The sequence below is a fragment of the Lytechinus pictus genome, chromosome 3, assembly GCF_037042905.1.
Source record: "Lytechinus pictus isolate F3 Inbred chromosome 3, Lp3.0, whole genome shotgun sequence".
NCBI lineage: Eukaryota > Metazoa > Echinodermata > Echinoidea > Temnopleuroida > Toxopneustidae > Lytechinus > Lytechinus pictus.
In genome coordinates this window covers 3,815,690-3,836,397 of record NC_087247.1, presented here as the reverse complement: position 1 = coordinate 3,836,397, position 20,708 = coordinate 3,815,690, and the positions used below count along the sequence as shown (strand labels likewise).

General features: G+C 36.6%; 1 long non-coding RNA gene across 1 annotated transcript; it reads right to left on the bottom strand.

Moving 5' to 3' along the window:
• Positions 1 to 7,239: 7,239 nt before the first annotated feature.
• LOC135153719 (uncharacterized) lies at positions 7,240 to 12,430 on the bottom strand. Its single transcript, XR_010293232.1, has 3 exons — positions 12,357 to 12,430; positions 9,912 to 10,023; positions 7,240 to 7,793 (listed from the first exon to the last, which is right to left on the bottom strand). It is a non-coding gene; the product is annotated as an uncharacterized LOC135153719 (long non-coding RNA).
• Positions 12,431 to 20,708: the final 8,278 nt, after the last annotated feature.

Below are 20,708 nucleotides of genomic sequence, written 5' to 3'. Positions count from 1 at the left end.
AGTCGACAACGTCAGTTGATGAAGGGAGCCAATGAGGGCAGCTGATGAACGGAGTCAAAAGATTGCAAATAATGTTAATGCTGATGAAGGGAGGCAACGACGACGGCAGCTGATGGTATCGATGACATCAACTGATGAAGGGTGACAACGACGGCAGCTGATGAAGGGAGACAACGACGGCAGCTGATGAAGGGAGTCAACGAGTTTAGCTGATGAAGAGAGTCAATGAGGGCAGTTGATACTGATGAAGGGAGTCCGATGAAGGGAGTCAATGTGGTCAGCTGATGAAGGGAGTCAATGAGGGCAGTTGATACTGATGAAATGAGTCAATGAGGGCACCTGATGAAGAGAGTCAATGAGGGCTGCCGGTGAAGGGAGTCAATGAGCGCTTCTGAGGAAGGAAGTCAAGGAGGGCAGTTGATGAAGGAAGACGTTTGCACAGCGGCAAGCAGTCAGCAGGATCTGGTTGCGGGCATCTCTTGAGTGCGTCCCGTGTACTGGGGCCTGCTTTGTAGATCAGCAGGGCTTTCCTTTTTGGCCTCAGTGACTCGCTGCATCTCTTCCCAGTGAACTTCATATCAGTCCGGACTCCGATGCTCTTTCTTCCTAAAAGCAGCAAGAGCAGAGTAGATGCCGTCACGTAGGTGGTACCACTTGCTGTCAATACTTCATGGGTGCTCTGGTTTTGGCATGGTTTACCTTCTTATTCTCAGTCTCATCTTATGATGATGAGGAAGTGCTATGTGTCACATTCAGCACTGTAAAAGCCAGGACGCTTCACAGCTCTGCACTCCTAGTAACAAGGTCCAGCTGGTGCCAGTCTTGACATAAAGATTGTTTTCAGGAGGCGTGACAGATAGTGGACGAAGTCGGTGAGGGCATTTTGATGAAAGGAGTCAAAGGAATCTTGACAGACATCAGCATAATCATTTATAATGATCGTAGTCGAATTCGATTGACGATGTGAGCAGTTGATGAAGGGGGTCAAAATAATCTTGGTATAGACACCAGCATCATTAATATTGATGATAGACGAAGTTGATTTCCAGTGAGGGCAAATGATCTATAGGAGTCAAAAGAATCTTGAAAGACATAATTAAAGATGGTATACAACGGTAGGCGATTGCCAATGAGGGCAACCAACAGAATCGTGATCGGATAAAAAAAAATAATGAGTATCAACTATCATTTAGGCAATGCAGCTATTTTCTTAACATCAAAAAGTTAATTTTACCAACACAGATTAAGATGAAGCTTAAGCCAGACGTCTAACCGGGGTGCAAATGTATTGATACATTAAACTCAGCTTCGTAAGCCATCTCAATTGAATTCATAGTTTCAGACAGATCATGAAGTGACATTGCTGATTTGCTGTGCCGTGCTGAATTTCGTTAATTTCATGCGTGGTTTTCTGGTCTGCAGGCCGATAGCAGATTTTTTTTTTCAACCGTATCAAGCGAGTGTAAATATTTGGGGCATTCCATACCTGAAACATAAACAAGAATGATAATGAAAAATTGTTGGTTTTGAAATTTGATAAATCAAATTGGTCAATAGATCTATGACGTAAAATTAATGAATTATCGTTTTCACCTTATCATAACCAGTCACCGTCCTGGATTTTTTTTTCATGATGTTAGGCCTATCTGTATTTGTCCGACTTTCAATAGAAAATTATTAATATACCTAAGTTGCTGCTTGCCTGTTAAATGATTGCTTGCATCTAGAATCCTCGGAAATTTGAGTCAAATCAATGTCTCGGCCTATTACTGTATTACGTTATGGGACTGTATTCAAAATCACAATATTCATACAAGTTCACCTCACTGCAATGTTGGAAACCAACATAAAGTTCTTTGATACATAGTATAGGCCTAATAAATATGCTTACAGAAATTTTCAAAACAAATGAAAATAAACTTACCACCATAATCAAAACGAAAGAGACGATGTATGATGACGAAGCACAGGAAAACAATACGATAATTATGCTTTTTTTTTAATTCAGTTTTATTTAATCAGGGTGGCCTCATCAGTTACCAAACTGCTGTCCTTGAGGGCCCTGAGAAAGCGACTCGATGAATTCGATAAAGATGATTCGAAAAAGTCGAATACTCGCAGCATTCCTACCTTTTATACCAGCCAAATGCTTATCTTCAAACGACAGAATTCTTAACGATAGCAAATAAGGCGCAGTATCAAACGTTTTTTTTTATCGAAAATTTCAGACTAAAAATTGAGTAGCGTTTACGTAACAACGCAGCAATCTTCGTGACATGAAGTAATAAATTTTACCGACATAGGTTAAGATCAAGCTTAAGGCAGGCGCCTAACAGGGACCCTAAATGTAAGAATATTTCATACGATTCCTGACATTAAACTTGACCTCACAACCCATCTCAATAAAATTCATAGTTTCACTAATATCACGAAATGATATTGCTGTATTGTTCAACATGCAATTGACTCGCGCAGATTTTTGTTCATTTTCATGCGGGTTTTACCTATAGTTTATAGGCCGATAAAGAATTCCATCTCAACCGTGTGTAGATATTCGGGCATTCCATACCTGAAACACAACAAAAGAAATTATGTTGGCATTAATGTCTCTGAACCTTGATAAATAGAAATGGTCACTTGGTCTAAGTAATGACGTAATATTCATCAATTATCGTTTTCACCTCATCATAACCATAATCATCCTGCAATTTCTCTGTTAGTACGCCTACTTGTGAAAGAGATTATCAATACGAAAATATTAGTAGGCCTATGTTGCTGATAGTCTTATTAATGATTAACATTTTCCCCTTTGTATTTTATTTTGCCTACAGCCTCAAAGATCCACGCCATATTACTGCATTACGTGCATGGGACTTGGTTCTGTATAAATAATGTTGTCGAACAACCTTCAAAAAAATTCATACAAGTTCACTACAATATTGAAAAAGCATATAAAGCGATACGTAATTGGAATGATGTAGGACTATTTATTAATAAAAAGTAATAAAACTAAACTTACCACTATAATCAAAACGAACGAAACGGTGCATGATCATTGACTGAACGCCGAAAACGATATATTGATCGTGCGAGTGAATAGCGAACGATTCGATAGCCGAAAAGCTTCAAACTTGACTTTTTTTACCAGTCAAATATTTATCATCAGAAGGCGGATTGCAAATATGGCGCAACACAAACCCTTTTTTTCGAAAGAGTCTAGAAGTGCACCATTTAAGTAACAACGCAGCAGTCTTCGTGATGTGAAGTAATAAATTTTACCGACATAGGTTAAGATCAAGCTTAAGCCAGGCGCCTAACGGGGACCCTATACATATATGAATTTTCCTACGAATCCTGGCATTAAACATGACCTCACAACCAATCTCAATAAAATTCATAGTTTCACAAATATCACGAAATGATATTGCTGTATTGTTCCTCATGCAATAATGGACTCTCGCAGATTTTTGTTCATTTTCACGCGGGTTTTACCTATAGTTTATAGGCCGATAAAGAATTCCATCCCAGATATTAGGGGCATTCCATACCTGAAACACAAGAGAAACCATGTTAATGAATTTTGTTGACATTGATGATGGCTCTGAACTTTGATAAATAGAAATAGTCACTAGATCTAACTAATGACGTAATATTAATGATATTTTTCACTTGATCATAACCATAATCATCCTGCAATTTCTCTTTTGGTATGCCTACTTGTGAAATAGATCTATCAATAAGAATATATTAGACTATTAGTAGGCCTATGTTGCTGCATAGTCTTATTAATTATTATCTTTTTCGTTTGTATTTTATATGTCTACAACTTCTTTCATATGTAGGATGGAAGATAATTTAAACTAGCTCTCGTCATATCACTGCATTACATGCATGGGACTTTGGTTTTGTATAAAAATATTGTCGATCGAACTTAGAAAAAAATAATACAAGTTCACTACAATGTTAGAAACTAATATAGAGTTAATTATCCATAAGGTAGGTCTAATCAATGGAAAGTAATAAAATTGAACTTACCACTATAATTAAAACGAACGAAACGGTACAAGATCATTGACTGAACGGTGAAAACGATAGAACGATTGTGCGAGTGAATAGCGAATGAACGATTCGAGAGCCGAAAAGCTTCAAACTTGACTTTTTACTATCAGAAGGCCGAATGCAAATATAGCGCGACACAACTCTTTTTCGAAAGAGTCTAAAAAGTGTAACATTTAAGTAACAACGCAGCAATCTTCGTGACATGAAGTAATAAATTTTACCGACACAGGTTAAGATCAAGCTTAAGGCAGCTAGTGCCTAACAGGGACCCTAGATGTATGATTTTTTCCTATCCTGGTATTAAACTTAACCTCACAACCCATATCAATAAAATTCATAGTTTCATAAATATCATGAAGTGATATTGCTGTATTGTTTCACATGCAACTGACGATAGCGCAGAGCTTTGTTCATTTTCGTGCCGGTTTTTTTTAGTCTACAAGCCGAGATTCTATCTAAACGATTCGATAGCCGAAAAACTTCAAACTTGACTTTTTTACCAGTCAAATATTTATCATCAGAAGTCGGATTGCAAATATGGCGCAACACAAACCCTTTTTTCGAAAGAGTCTGAAAAGTGTGACATTTAAGTAACAACGCAGCAATCTTCGTGATGTGAAGTAATAAATTTTACTGACATAGGTTTAAGATCAAGCTTAAGCCAGGCGCCTAACAGTGACCCTAAATGTATGATTTTTTCCTACGAATCCTGGCATTAAACTTAACCTCACAACCCATATCAATAAAATTCATAGTTTCATGAATATCATGAAGTGGTATTGCTACAATTTTCCTTTTTGTCAATTGTCTCTCCTGTATTTTTTAATCAGATTGTGGAAATAAACTTGAATTGAAGTGAAGAATATAATCGACACTTGGCAGAATTTTCTCCATTTTCATGCGAGTTTTTTCCAATTACAGTCTCGAGTCCAAAGACTTCCGTCTCAATGTGTCTACATACTTTGGGCATTCCAAACCTGAAACATAAACAAGAAACCATGTTAATGAAATTCGTTGGCTTTGATACTGATAAAATATAAAGCTACACATGTCTTATTAATGTAACGGCATTGTTAAATCATAATTGATACACTCATTAGATCTATTTTCACGAGATAACAACCATATCATCTTGCCATCTTTGATAATGTTAGACCTATATTTGCTGCAAGCTATTGAAAATAGCGGTATAATGATCATCGTTGCTAAGATTATTTGCTTTTCTACTTTTTACTGTTTCAGCACGGTGTATTAAAATAAAATTAGACCTATTCTAATGCAAGACAATTCGATGTATTGGTAGGCTGATATGTAATTGCAGTGAACTATCAATAGATCTATGTTTCTGCTAGTCTGATGATTATCATTTTCCCTTACGGTATTTCGTTTGTCTCAAGACTTCCTATCTAGAATCTACGGTTATTTGAGTAATTACCCTGTAATGTCACAATACTGTATTACGTGTATGGGACTTTGTGGTTCCGCTAAAAAAACATATTGTCTAAACAAAATCACAAAATTGATTCACTGCAATGTTGGAATAATTGAATGATAAAATGTAAAGCTACAATAGATCTCATTAATGTGGTAACAAACATTGTCAAACAATTAATATACTATGCTCATTAGGTCTAAGATATGAACCTGAATGAATGGTAATTCCATTTCACCAGATAACTATAATCATCATCTTGCAACCTTTTATGATGTTAGGCCAATATTTCCTGTGAGCTATAAAATATGGAACGAAATTCATTTCCTATTCACTTGACAACACTCATCATTAAATCACTATCATGATAAATTCATCCTTAAGATCTTTGCTTTTCTATTTTTTAATGTTTTATCGAGGTGTATTAACATAAGTAGACCTATTCTGATGATGCAAGATAGTCAAAGATTTATCATTGTTCGTAAACATCTATGACCCCTTCCTATTTAGGACATAATTAACGATATCTATATCGTTATCTCTTCAACATGTTCAATAATATATTAACACAAAAAAATTACGATAGTTATATCCACATTTATCATATTTGTATGATAAGATATCCTAAGGTGTTCAATACTACACTATATTCATCCACCTTTTATCTTAACATATTGGTTCTTTTCGACTCACTGTAGCTACACTACAATCTGACAATACTCATCATGAGCCATCTAGTCGCACTCATACTTGAGTGGATAAATAATCACGGGCTTAGAAACTGTGGGACCGTGTGCCGAGGCTAGAAATGTACCGCAATTATATAGAAAAATAAACGATTATATAATAATCAAACCTGTTAACTGCAAAAAAAAAATCATTGGAATTAAACTCACCTTGTTTAAGCGTACGAACAGAACGAACGGATATTTCGATAAGGACAACGAGATGTCCAGATGCGAAAATGATTAACGTCTGAATTATCGATTATGGAATCGATAATAAAAATAATAGTAATAGGCATTTATATAGCGCCAACTATCTAGATCAGAGGCGCCATATTACTATTACCCCGGCTTTAGCTCGAGCGGCCGTTTCCAGCGCTCTGCCTTCTAGAAATTAATCCTGCCGGGTACCCATTCACCTCACCTGGGTCGAGTGCAGCTCAATTTGGGTAAATTTCTTGCTGAATGAAAACACGCCATGGCTGGGATTCGGACCCACGACATTTTTATTGAAAGACGAGAGTCTGAACCACAAGACCACGACGCCCCCACTCTCGTTAAGGTGATTTCGTCTGCCGAATCTTGGCGTTGGAAATCATCTTAACTTAGTGTTTCGAAAAGAAAACCGAACGATTCGAGATATGTCGGGAAAAAAGCCTTACAACCTTTTTTTTTTGAAAAAAAAGTTGTAAAGCTTTCGGCAAACAAACATTATTTTCAAATAACTTGATTACCCGCAGGTGAAAACACAGCAATCTTCTTGATATGACACCTAACATTTTACTGAGATGGGTTAAGATCAGGCTTAAATACAGGCGCCTACAGGGGAGGGGGTCCTATCAATCCTACATAACTTACTCTACGATCCTGGCAATAAACCTAAACTTACGACCCATCTCAATAAATTTCAAAGTTTCATTAAAATCATTAAGTGATATTGCTGTATTGGTCTGCGGGTAAAAGGACTCACTCATACAGGAACTTTTGTTCAGTCTCAGCATTCCCATCTGTATCCATGTCCAAATCAACATCAGCACAAAAATAAATTTCCATTTCAAGATCCAGTGAAAAAGTCTCTTTCCAAAGGTCCACAAACATGTCTGTCAGCAAATGTTCACCAAATTAGTGAGTTCAAATCGACAGATGAATGGTAGAACAACCGACCAGAGACCCATCAACAAACCTCGCGTGAGATTCGGATTAGTCTTGGCGAAGTTCTCCCGTGAAAATACGGTCTCTCAGGCAAACGATAAGTGAAGAGTTTTTCTGTCGAATAAAAATAAGTTAAGCGATTCAGCATCTCAAGTCCTTGATGATAATATTAAATCTCAGTAAATAGTCACGAAGATTAGCTAACTGCTGTAAAAAAGTTTTCTGAAGCACATTGAGGCACTGTCGGTTTTGCTGAAGCGTATTTTGCCTCTCATGCAGACACCTTTACAGAGATGGATTTGGGCGAGGAGTGTGTAGTTGAGATTGTAGTGTGGTTCAAAATAGGCAGAAACAAAGTTCTTTGTAGGAATGTCGCTTGTATTCACTTGAATCTTTACTCCTTCATTCCTCCATTTCAATGAAAACTGTAAACAAGAACATAGTAAAATGCGATTACTATAACTAATAAAAGACTAAAAGTAATGTATGGTGTAAAGGTCCTTAATATTTGTTACCCATAAGACCAAAATGTATAGATTAAGTGGCACGAAATCATATGTAGCCGAAATGGTAATTAGGCTAAATTAAACCTAGACTTATTGGCAATAGGAGTGGTTAGAGACTAATCGGGTGTTGGACCACATGATAAGCTGTAGACCAAATTATGATCAGACGAATCACATATCGAACATAATAGACAAACTATCCACAATTAATTATTATTTTATTTTATAGAGACACTTTCCACATCAACGTTGGTAAAATACCAGTTGCATTATTATGAAGTAAGGTTTATTTTTGCGTCCAAATGGGCACTTTGGAGAACTTATTCATCCCTGGCAACATAGGGCCTTTTCCATTCAAACAGTCTTAAAATTTGTAATTATTGATAGACATTTCAAATCAATAGACACAATGCAGACACACACACCCACATCCCCCACACACGTTTGGTGATTTTCAATTCTTTCATAACTTTTTCAACCAACATGACCAGGATCAGATAAAAAAAACAGTTATAACTAGGATAAAGGATACTCTGGCGTTTCACCAATTAATAGCCCCCCCCCCATCCCAGATATTTAAGCCTTTTGTCTTGTGTACCTATACCTGTTAAAATATGGTCCTAACTTTTCTTCTTATTCCCGATTATGTCTAAAAGCCTGGCAAAAGCTTTGATAAGTGATCAATAGTGTAATGAGGATTTTTTTTTAAAGATGAAAATATTCAAAATCTGAGATATCTGGCACCCTCTCTCAGCAATGCTTTTAGTTTCCTTTTTAAACTCCCCCCCCCAAAAAAAAAAAAAAAAAACATTCGAGCAGTTATCTCACAAATTCAGTGGTTGAATATCAAAAAGCTATAGAAAAAGATCATCTGAAATTTTCAGTCAATTCCATGCTCTGGAATAGGTTTAACATCAAAAAGGGGAAAAAACATGAAGATATTTTATTTTGATCGGGCAGTTGATAAAGATAGAATTTGACTTAAAATTGCAAAATTTATCCTGTAAAACATACTTTCGTTTCATATCCTTCACACCATAACTATTAAAGGGCATGCACATTCGTATAATCTAGTCATGAATTAGAGTAGAGACAGCAGCACTTTTATGGGGGTGGGGCATTTGCCAAAGCTAAATACATGCTTGCAGCACAATAGTGGTCACCCTCTCCCTGTCTCAACTAGAGATTTAATAAGTGGGTTCTTACATGTAGGCTACTTATGGATTTTTTTTGGGGGGCGGGTAGGATTGTGCTTCCCCCTCCCCCTATTAACGGAGGTGCTCCAGGATGAAAATGTGATTTTTTTAACAGATGAATAAAAATCAAACAAATCACTGAAATGCGATAAAAATCGAACAAGGAACAATGAAGACATTTTAAAGGTTTGCGTTATTTCGGTGGAATAGTTCTCTGCATGTCATGAACAAATTGTTGTCATATCCACAATTGTTCTTTCGTATTTTTATTTCAGATTTTGTTCAAGAAGCTTTTAAAAATGATTGACAAACGATTTAATGCATGGAATATTCATTGTTGCAACTTATTTCATTATAAGGAAGACATATATACACACATGTATAAAAATATGAAATAGTTATGATTCAAAGTATAATAACATAAGAAAAAAAAGAGTGGTGACATTTACGTCAGTTCACCTAATGAATAGTCATGAAGACGTGCAGATATCTGTCCTTACAAAATATAGCTAAACTTGAAAATTCAATAACTTGTCTTCATTATTTGTTATCTGATCTTTGTGAATTTTTCAGCATTTTGCTTGGTGGACTTTACACTATTTTAGACAATCATTTTCAACCCAGAGTACCGCCCCCCCCCCCTTCACAGCAATATGAGGATACGCCCTTTAGAGTCAGTATAACACAATCTCTATGGTTGGGGATCAAAGTTTTCATCTGATCATCATTTCCACACCCATATGCTTGGATTTGTTGATTATTACAAGAACAAAAACGGACAGACTTAATTGACTCCAAAATGTGTTTTTAATAGATCAGTGGTTAAAATAAAGGTACTTACTTTAGGGTGACTCTCATGACCAATCTTAACTTCTGTCTTTCTTTGACGAAACTGTCAAGCTTTTCAGAGTCGATTTCCCCTCTCTGTGTTTCTCGAGATTACTTATTTGAACCTGCAGAAATAAGGAGAAAAAATTAGAAAAATATAACGTAAATGCTTATCACTAATCATGCTCAACCATCCTCATAAAATAAACCTCATGAACATAAACTTTATAGACTCCAAGCGTCAATTAAAAACAAATAATGGCGATGATGATGATGATGATGACGACGATGATGATGATGATGATGATGATGATGATGACGATGATGACAATGATGACGATGGTGACGATGATGATGATGATAATGATGATGATGATAATGATAATGAAGTTAGAGAGGTTTAATCTACTTCGACCGGATTTTGAATCCAGGATTTTCCGATGGGGGCGTCATTTAAAAACATGTAATGGCGATGATGATGATGATGATGAAGTTAGAAAGGATTTTGAATCCATGATTTTCGGAAGGGGGAGGGGCATTTCTTATAAAATAATTTAGACAACCAAAAAAGGGGTCCTCACTACCGAATTGAGGTCATTTTGTTCCATGAACAATTTGAAACGCAAAAAAGGCCCCCGCTTGCCTATGCATGACGAATTACACTAAAAATATTTTTGGGGCTCTCAAGAGGGGGTGGGAGGAGCACGGGCGGGATGTGCCCCACCTGGTTCCGCCACTGAAGCAGTCAAACCACCAATGTACAATTTCCAAAGAGCCGAAACAAATGACTACCGAAAGTTTGCTCATGATTCTAGCTGAGAAAGGCAACAATGTACATTGCTTTAAATCAGTTTTGAATATCTTTTAGTTGCTTTATGCCGCGAAGAATAAAATTGCATACCAAGAAAATCCCCCCTGGATTTTAAGACCGAATTAGCACCCCTAAGTTGAGATGAATTTGGCGCCCATAAGCTTTAAAATCAATTTGGCACCTCTTATTTTCCCTGTCAGCTATAATTTTGACAACCAAATCGAGGTCATTTTGTTCCATGGGGGGGGGGGGGGGGGCGGCCGGATGTGAAGACTATTTGGAACCTCTCCCCTATATACTTGGAATAGAACTGGCACCCCTCAAAGCTTGAGATAAAAATTCTGCCCCTTAGTTAAGATCAATTTGGTCCCCCTGTTTAACATCAATTGTACCCTCCCCATCCCCTATCCGAGTTCAAAACCGATTTGGCAGCCCTTACTTTCGCGTCAAATACCCCCAGCACACCCCTCTCAGGATCATGGGGAAACGCGCATGATTCAGGGTGTGTTAAAATAAAGGCAATCCAAATTTCGGCGGCTAGTATGAAAACAATATTAGTTTTTACTCTCTGAAGTACAGTATTTTTTAAAATCCCGATTGTGACTGCATGAAATTCAACAAGCTCTAGAACGTCATTCAAATCATTCTTCCTATTATTTATCCTCGACAGCCCGGTCGTATCCATCCATCCATCTATCCAATTTCAGTTTTTCTCCTAGCCCATTCTTATTACATTCTATTTCCATTTCCTATCTTCACCCTTTCCCTTCTATTTTGTCATCCCTTTATTTCCCTTTTCTCATAATCATTTAGTATTATTCCGATGTGATCAGTTACCACTTGTTCTTCTTTACTTCCCCCTGACTTTATTTCTTCCTTTCCTTTTCTTCCTTTTCTTTTCCCTTTCTCCCCCTTTCCTTATTTTTTTATTTTCCCAAGAAAGGGATGGGGGACTGCCCCTCCCCCGCTTTTTACGCCATTGGTCACGTGTGGTACTGATTGAAATGTTTAGTTTCAAATCTAATATTCAATCATCTGTGAATAGTTGCTCTAAACTTGTATCATTTTTATGCCCCCCTGTTTTTTTAAGTATAGAAGGGTAAAATAATAAGCACATTTTATATTGCCATAATATAACGTTGCAGTCCCTTGCTCTCATGTGAATTAACCCAATACGGTGACATGACATTACTTTTGCTCCGGCGACAATTGCTCCAGTCTTAAAGGGATGGCGATGTGCATATAACCGTTTTAACAAAAATATTGATAAACTTTAAAATGCAATAACTTCGTTATTTGTTATCAAATTTTGATAAAATTTTCAGCATTTTGCTTTGTGAATTTTCCTCTATTTCGATATAAATATTTGTAACCCGGACCATCCCTTTAATATCTCAGAACTTAGGGTTAGAGTTAGAATCGAAATATAAATTTTGATTCAGAATAAGTAAAGTAAAAATGAAGGTTTATTTAATTTTGGAGAATATGAATAGGTTACCAACTGCACCACATCTTCTCAGCAACTGTTTGCTAGAAGCATGGTTCACACACAATCTTATACGAACTCATGGTTTTTTCTTACAATAAATAAATTACAATTTTTCGTGTTATGATAAAAAAAATAATAGGCTCAAATCTACAACTAACCTCTTTTCATCCCTATTCAGCTTCTTCAGATACAAACTATCATTGGATGCAATTTCTGTGAGAAGATTTTTCTCCGCAAACGACGATACACGTTTCGTCGCTGAATCCACCATCTTGCTTCTCCACCATCTAGCCTATGTTATTCTACACACTGTATGATATGTCAGGCAATAGGTGGAACGCACACACACACCCACACAAAGACCTATTCATTGAAATTGAATGACACCCAGGCCCACGCATGGTCAAGCCTAGATAGTCTTTGACTTCAGACACAATTTTTACATGAAGTGAATATATGGTATACAAGAACTTCCTCATTTTAGCAAAATTCATAACGGAGTGTATCGCACAGAATGTTACTAAACGCCGTTAAGAATTGATTTCACATTTTAAAACATACAGGTTTGCGTGATTTACAATTTTTTATTGATTTATTTACTGAATGCTTATTTGCTACCCCAATCGCTTGCCAAGAAACAGCAATACGGTATTGCTTTCCCCGTCACTTCTCTTATACAATATCCCCAAAAGGTTTTATTAACAGAATATATTTGGGTTAAGTTATAATGATGTGTTTCTCATCCATGACTCCACTGTAATTCACATTGCTATAAGATTTTATTAATTTCCATTATCTATCTCTTACATATTCGTTTCGACCCCAAACCTTTGAAGGTTAACAAAATTTTAAAGAATTCACATTTCGTAAAAGAGAGATTCTACATTAATGAAGAAAGATTTATGCTCAAAAATTGAGAATGGATAAACAATGGCGTACATTATTTCATGGGAAAATAATATATAGATAATGAGTTGAATCGTCTCATGCCCTGTGTCTGGCTGCTCCTAAGGTCTGTGCTTGGAGACTAGTCCAGAAATTTTCTGACCCATCACCGAGCTTGACGCAGGTGCGTAACATTCTTGTGTTCTTTGCTCGTGTCACAATCAAAGTTATGTGGTGAGCATTTCTTTAGGATTTCACGGACAAAATGACAAATGAACTTGAAATTCCTGCGCAGTGGCCTAAATTCAGTCCAAGAACGGGGTCGGGGGAAGGGGGAGGGGGACGCGGGGACGAGGGGATGAACTGATTATGTCCAAATATGGGGGTACTAAAAGTCATGTGTCTGAAGGAGTATCTAAAATGGATAATCCTGCAAACCTCACTTTTGGTGATGGATTTTGAGGTCTATCACGAAATGTGTTTTTCGATGGCTGTTATTAATTACAGTTTTCTGATGACCACGTGTGAGCGAGCAAATTTTTAAAATTACAAATTACAAGTTACAATACTCAATTGTGTCTTACAAGGGAGGGGTCTAAGTATATTAGAGACGGAATGCCTTCAAATAATAGGTCTAATATTGCGAAGCAAGCATTCTCAATCATGGAATGGGCTGAAAATTTCAGAATATAATCTTTGTCTAAAGTTTGTTAACATCTAATCTAATCACTAAATTATGTAAAACAATTAGTGCTCTAAGGGCTATCTTTAAACAAATCAAATAAAAATACCGAACGAGGGCGCGAGATTAAAGAAATTTAATCCTAACAGCTGAGAAATGCAGAGAATTGACTTCTAACGGCTACAATATACTTTTGTGATACTATTGAAATATTAGATGATACTCGAGTATAATTCACATTATTGAGTCTTTGATAGAGCTTTGGATGGGCTGTAAAATGTGTATTCTAAGTCGCCTACAAAATGGAGAAAATCTTAAAGATGCGGGAAATATTCATTGCCTACATATCCTACGTCTTCTAATCGTATTGATTTGATCACTGCCATTAATCATTACTCATGATACAATTTCCTTACAGCAAGGGTTATTTATAGCTTAATATATTCATGAAATTTATACAAGCTATCCCCCACCCCCCCCCCTCCAAGTGCCCCCCCCCCCCCCTGTAAAGGATGTATTGATTGGTTTATGATCAAGTTTACAATCATATTGAACCACATTCTCGCCTCTCCATACCTCACAACAACAAAGTTTAATTGCAAAAATTTAATTATCCATAATTCAAGCATGGTTGTTTAAGATTTTAAACACTTGTTTAAACTGTTTAAACAAATACTGTGCGATTCACATAGTAAACAGCATTGTTTAAATTATGTTAACAGTGCTCTTTTTCAACATTGTCACCATCATCCTAATAATATCATCTCCATCGCTATTATTGAAATTATGAACAAATATTACCATTTTGCTTTATAAATGTATTAATTAATTTAATTAGTTTTGATCCAGGGAAGCCATTCTTTTCAAGCAATCTGCTTATAATGGCAATCATTCTCCTGCACTTGTAAATGTTACAATTATTTGGTAGATCTCTTAAAATAGTTGGGCAAAAAATGCCCAACTTTTAACCAACCCTAGACAACATACTGTCCACACAACTATTGGTTAAAATCTGCCCAAATTGGGTAATAAAAACTAATAATTGGGTAATAAATTTGCTAAATTTGATAATAATTGCCCAGAATATACATATATACATTTTTTACCAACATACATTACCCAACACAGTGGACAGTATGTTGCCAAACATTTTAAGTAGGCCTATTTGTTTAGAATGAATTTTTTAGTCAATTTTTTTCTTTAATTCATGCCAAAAACAGTAACCATTATATTGTGTTAATTTTTATGTAATGAAAAACGTAGTAACGAATGCTAGGAGTGCAGAAGAAAACATAAAAATTTAGTCCTTCTATATAGGACAAGGACTACATATAGTGGACCGTTTCGGCAAAACCACATTGCGACTTATGGTGAGCATCATGAGTTGATGAGTTGCTATATCATAGAGATAGATAAGAACCAAACTGGCATACATGTTCCATTGATTTTTATAAGGTGATATTTCAACAATGATAATCCTACGTGCAGAAATTTTGGAATGAAGATTATCTCCTCACTGTAGTAAATTTCTCAAGCCAAGGGATGATCGATTGACAATCCGTGATCGATTAAAATAATTTTGTTAACGAAGTTGTGAAAAAATGGTAAGCTTAAAGTTTGTGCACACAAAACTAAATTCTTTCAAGCAAAACTTAAGAGAAAGTTAAGTCTTGATATTGCACAGTGAATTTTTTAAACGAGAAAGGCTAAGGCCAGGCTACAGTTTCATGGTCCTAATCCTTTCGACTCTAACGTTAGATCTAACGTTCATGTCGCTGACCTAAAGCCCAAGGCATTAAAACCTTATTACTTTTATTAGGACCAATGTCCAAAAGGTTTCATAATCTCATTAAGATTAGAAATATTGCTATATTGTTATACGGATAAAATTACTCACTCAGTCATACGGCCACTTTTGTTCAGTCTTGGTATTGTTATCTGTTCCCTTTGATGGCCTTGCCCTTGGCCCCGATGTCTCCGGACTCATTGCCAGGCAATGCAGGCATCCATGCTCGCTGAGTCAAACACTGGTATAATCAGTTCCAAAACAGTTCTTCATTTCTGATCTATTAAAAAACATCCACAAATATTCATCCATCCAAATGTTCGCGAATAATCAAGTTCACATTGATAAGCCGTAGATCTACAGCTATCAAAAAGTGTTCAGAGATCTATCTCCCGTGAGTACGGTGGGGTTCGGATTAGCCTCCCCGGTGATGATGCGGCACTGCGTGGTCAAGGTCTGGCGTAAACATTTCTCCGAGTCCGCTGACCAAGAAGAATAAGACCAGTCAGAATTTCTGTCCATAAAATCTCTTCAAACTGATTCAGATCAAGTTCTCCATGTAAACGATTCCAGCACTGATCAAAATAAATCATCTGATTTGGGAATGCTGTCTGGGGCACAAATTATTCACGGTTAGTTTTACCAGATTTATTGGGCATCCATCTTCAATCTCGGCCTTGGGGGAAAAAGGATGCAATAATACGCTCGCTCTTTGTGACGTATTAATTTTGTCACAAATCTCGTCGTCTGCAACGTTCAGTGGCGCGAATTTACATAATATTATGATAGAATGTATCTGAACGAAGAATGTATCATAAAAAAGTTGAAAGGACATGATACCATGAAATAATGAATATAATTTTCGGATAAACATTGGGCGAAGATCCAGGGGCGATCTGGCCGTGCCTTAACCCCCGGCTTTACCCATCCCAGCAAACTTAAAAAAAAAAAGGCTTATAGATGTAGGGAAAGGAGATATACATGTATAACAGAAGAAAACAAAAGTAAGAAAATGAAAACGGGATGGATGGGGCCAATAACAAATCTTAGGATTGGTTGAAAATATATGATCGTTAGAGTTTCGTTTGCGACTCTCCTTGATTTGCCTTAAAGAGGAAATTCACCCTGACTTGAAGATGGTTTTAATTAAAAAAAAGTATGAGAAGCACAGGTGGATCCACGGGGGGGGGGGGGGGGGGGACAGCCGGCTCGTGGCTCCTCCGTTTGTGAGGCACAATTAAAGCTTGTAATGTAAACATGTCGTCAAAACACACGTGTGCCCCCCCCCCCCCCCCCCCCTTTGAAAGTGAGGACCTTTTTTTTGGCTTGTCAATTTTTTTATATTTAATTGTACTTAATTTTTCCTCGGGAAAATGAGCCCCTCCCTTCTGGAAAATCCCGGATCCGCCCCTGATAAGAAGAGACAAACTTATTGACATTCCCTAAAAGAATAATAACCTTCTGGCTTACTTCTGTAATGTGATATGAATTTCACATTTTGTTTTGATCATTTTTTTATAGAAAATCTAAACTTTAGAATTATGTTATGTGATACACAGTATGATGTACGTTCAATTATCATCAGATTTATTTTATACTCGCTACATTGAAAAAAATGAAGTCATCGTAAAGAGTAGAATATTGAATTAATGGGATGTATATCACTTGACACTACTAGACATTGACAATTTAATAAAGTACTGTCATTATCTCTTAGCGCTTACATAATTTATTGTGTCCTGAAAAGGCGTTTTTTACATAAATATTCGACGTAATATTTATGTGTTACGCAGGGTTAACGGTAGATTTTGCTGTCATGCAAAATTCGATTTAAATGCCTCTTTAAAACTTGTTTTCTTCAATTAAAAAAGGATTGGGAGATAAAAAGAAGATGAATTGAAAATAGAAAGTCAGTATGCGAAAGGACATTCGTCAGGCCTGGATCTAGGGGATATGAATGGGCCTTGCCCCACCCCAAGACCCTGTTGACGATTGACCCTGTTTCCGAAGGCGAAAAAAAAAAAAAAAGGAGTCCGGGTCCGATACGGTCTCGTTCCCACACTGCTGGCTCACCCCTTTACAAAATTATGGATGTACAGAGAGCATAGAGGAAAATAGAAGAAAGCAATACAACCACCCCTCCCAAAAAAAAAATAGGGGAAAAAGGGGATGGAAAGAAATAGGAAAAGAAAGAAATGAGAGGATGAAGAAAAGAATTTTCAAAAATAGAGTAAGAGCAGTGGCGTAAGTACGGGGGGCACGTGCCTCCCTTATCGGCTGGCAAAAAAATCAAAACGGGAGAAAAGGAGAAAAAGAGGGAGAAAGAAACGTATTGGGGGAAGAAGAAATTAGTGTATATCATATTATATTATAATTAATACATGTTATGTTATATAAGAAATATTTTTTCATAACTTTATGAAACATAATTTGCTTAGGGCCTATGTATTCTTTATTCCTGGTGCTCGCATTATCTGTTTAATGAGATATAATTATACTAGTAATCCTGTTGTACTAAAACATCCCGTTTCAAGTCAATATACACCAAATATATTTCCTCGCACTTCGAGTTATTATTGTTTTATGTAGTCACATTCTTTTCATGACTACTTAAAGTGATTGCCCCTTTTTAAGGTCTAAATATAGAACATTTCCAGTCCGTGCTTACGTTCGGATTAGTAGATTGGTGAGATATGTCTGCTATTCATGAATTCCTATAAACAGTCCTTAAAATGTCCCTTTTTCTGGTCTGAATATCAAAAATGTTTAGCTCGCGCTTCGCGTTCGCATCATTTCGTTCGTGAAATACGTATGGTCTTAGTGAATTCCTACAAATAAGTCTTAGATTACCCCTCTTCAGGTCTAAATTTAAAAAAAATTCAGTTCGCGCTCCGCGCTTGCATTTTGATTAGTGAGATAAGTATCATGTTCATGATTACAATGACTACAAGACGTGCTTCATGTGTTTAGGTGTAATTCTAATAAAATCAGCAAGCACTTAGTTTGGATCAATATTATGTATACAAATTCTAGCTCGCGCTTTGCACTTGCATTGTTTATTTAGTGAGACAGGCACGTATCATGATTTTCAAAGATTGCGTATGATGTATCCTTTTTAGGCCTGATTATTAAAAAAATGGCACCTCGCGCTTCGCGCTATCATTATTTGATGAATGGGAAACATATCCGTTTGATGGCACAGTCCTTAACATGTCTTTATTAGGTCAGTATACGTGGCAATTGAGCGCGCTTCGCGCTCCCACTAAGTGACTCAAATTTTTTGCTGGTGCCCTCATGCCTTGACCAACGGTACGCCACTGAGTCAGAGGGTGTAAGGGAAGATCATTTGTTCATTCTTTTATATAAAAAGGTAAATTTAAGAGCATAAAAGCCACTGCCTCCTCCTGCACAAAATAAATGATGGAGGAAATGAAATGGGAGAATGTAGCCGAATCCAGGGACCAAAGCGGCCGCGGCTCCCTATGCATGCTATAGGATGCGCATAAAAAAAGTAAAAAAGGTGAGAAAAAAGAGAAAAAGAAGAAAATTAAAAATGGAAGGATGGAGAAAATATAGAAGAGAAAGTAGACAAATTAATAGGAGGAAGAATGATAGAGGAGGGGGGAACTGGCACCCGTTACTCGTTTTAAAGTCAATATATGGAACAAGTGAAGTTCGCGCTTTGCTCTTTCTTTATAATTAGTTTTGTAAAAGATAATGATGTGCGTGTTCTGGGGGCCCCGGGTAGGCGAAAAGGGGGCGCCAAAGAGAGAAAGGAATTAGAGAAAAAGAGAAGGGGAGAAAAAAGAGGAAAAGAAGAAGAGAAAGAGAAAAAAAAACGGGAAAGAAAGAGAGAAAAAAAAAGAGGAAAGGGGGCGCAAAATTGATGTTCCACCTAGGGGGGGCGAAATAAATGATGTTTTACTTACCTAGGGGCGCCGTATTGATGCTCAACATGGGGGGGGCACCGAATTGATGATCGACATTAGGGGGGGGGCGCCGAATAGATGTTCGACATAGGGGGCGCCGAATCGTTGTTCGACATAGGGGGATGCAAAATTGAGGTTTTACCTAGAGGCGCCGAATTGATGTTTAACCTAGGGGGGGGGGGGGAGGGGCGCCGAATTGATGTTTTACATAGGATGCCGGATTGATGTTCAATCTAGAGGGGAGCCGAATTGATGTTATACATAGGGTGCCAAATTGATGTTCAATCTAGAGGGGAGCGTAATTGATGTTCGACATGGGGGGGGGGGCGCAAAATTGAGGTTTTGCCGAGGGGCGCCGAATTGATGTTTGACATTTTATTTATTTATTTATTCATTTATTTGTTTATTTATTTATTTATTTATATATGAAGAGTTTAGTTGCAAAAGGGCTTAGGTCCACTTTGGACCATTCTGAGAAAAACCGTGTTTTTTATTCTCACTTACTGCAATATTCTTATGAGAAACTAAATTGTCAAGATGTACTACCCTATCATGTGAACATAAAATTGGGTATAAAAGAAATCTGTCTCCAATTTTTTCCTATAAATTGTTTTAAAAATTATTATTGTGGACCTAAGCCCTTTTGCAAGTAAACTAAAATGAATCCAATCTATTTTGATTAAAAAAGTGATTTTTCTTTGCCACTTTTTTCACGTTTTCATGTAAATTTCAAATTGTCTTTGTTTTCATCAAAGCGACTAAAAATTTAGAGGTTTTGAGTCAGAAAACAATAAAATTTATGAACAATGGTCCTAACCCCTTTTGACAAATGAGCTCTTCAGAAGAGTTTGTTTGCAAAAGGGGTTAGGTCCACTCCAAGAAAATTATTTTGTTTAATTCTCCTATATTGCATATTCTTATGCGAAACTAAATTTTCAAGATTCCCTACCATGACATCATAAAATTGTGTAGAAAAGAAATCTACCTTTATTCATATTTTTTTAAATATTATTTTCCAAAAAAATTCGGGGTGGACCTAATCCCTTTTGCAACTAAACTGAAATGGACCTAACCCCTTTTGAAAAAAAAAAGTGATTTTTCTTTGCCATTTTTGATCAATTTTAAATAGGAATTTCAACTTTTCTTTGGTATCATCTTATAGAGCTACTAAAAATCTATACATTGAGACCAAATAATCAAATTTGATGAAAAATTGACCAAACCCCTT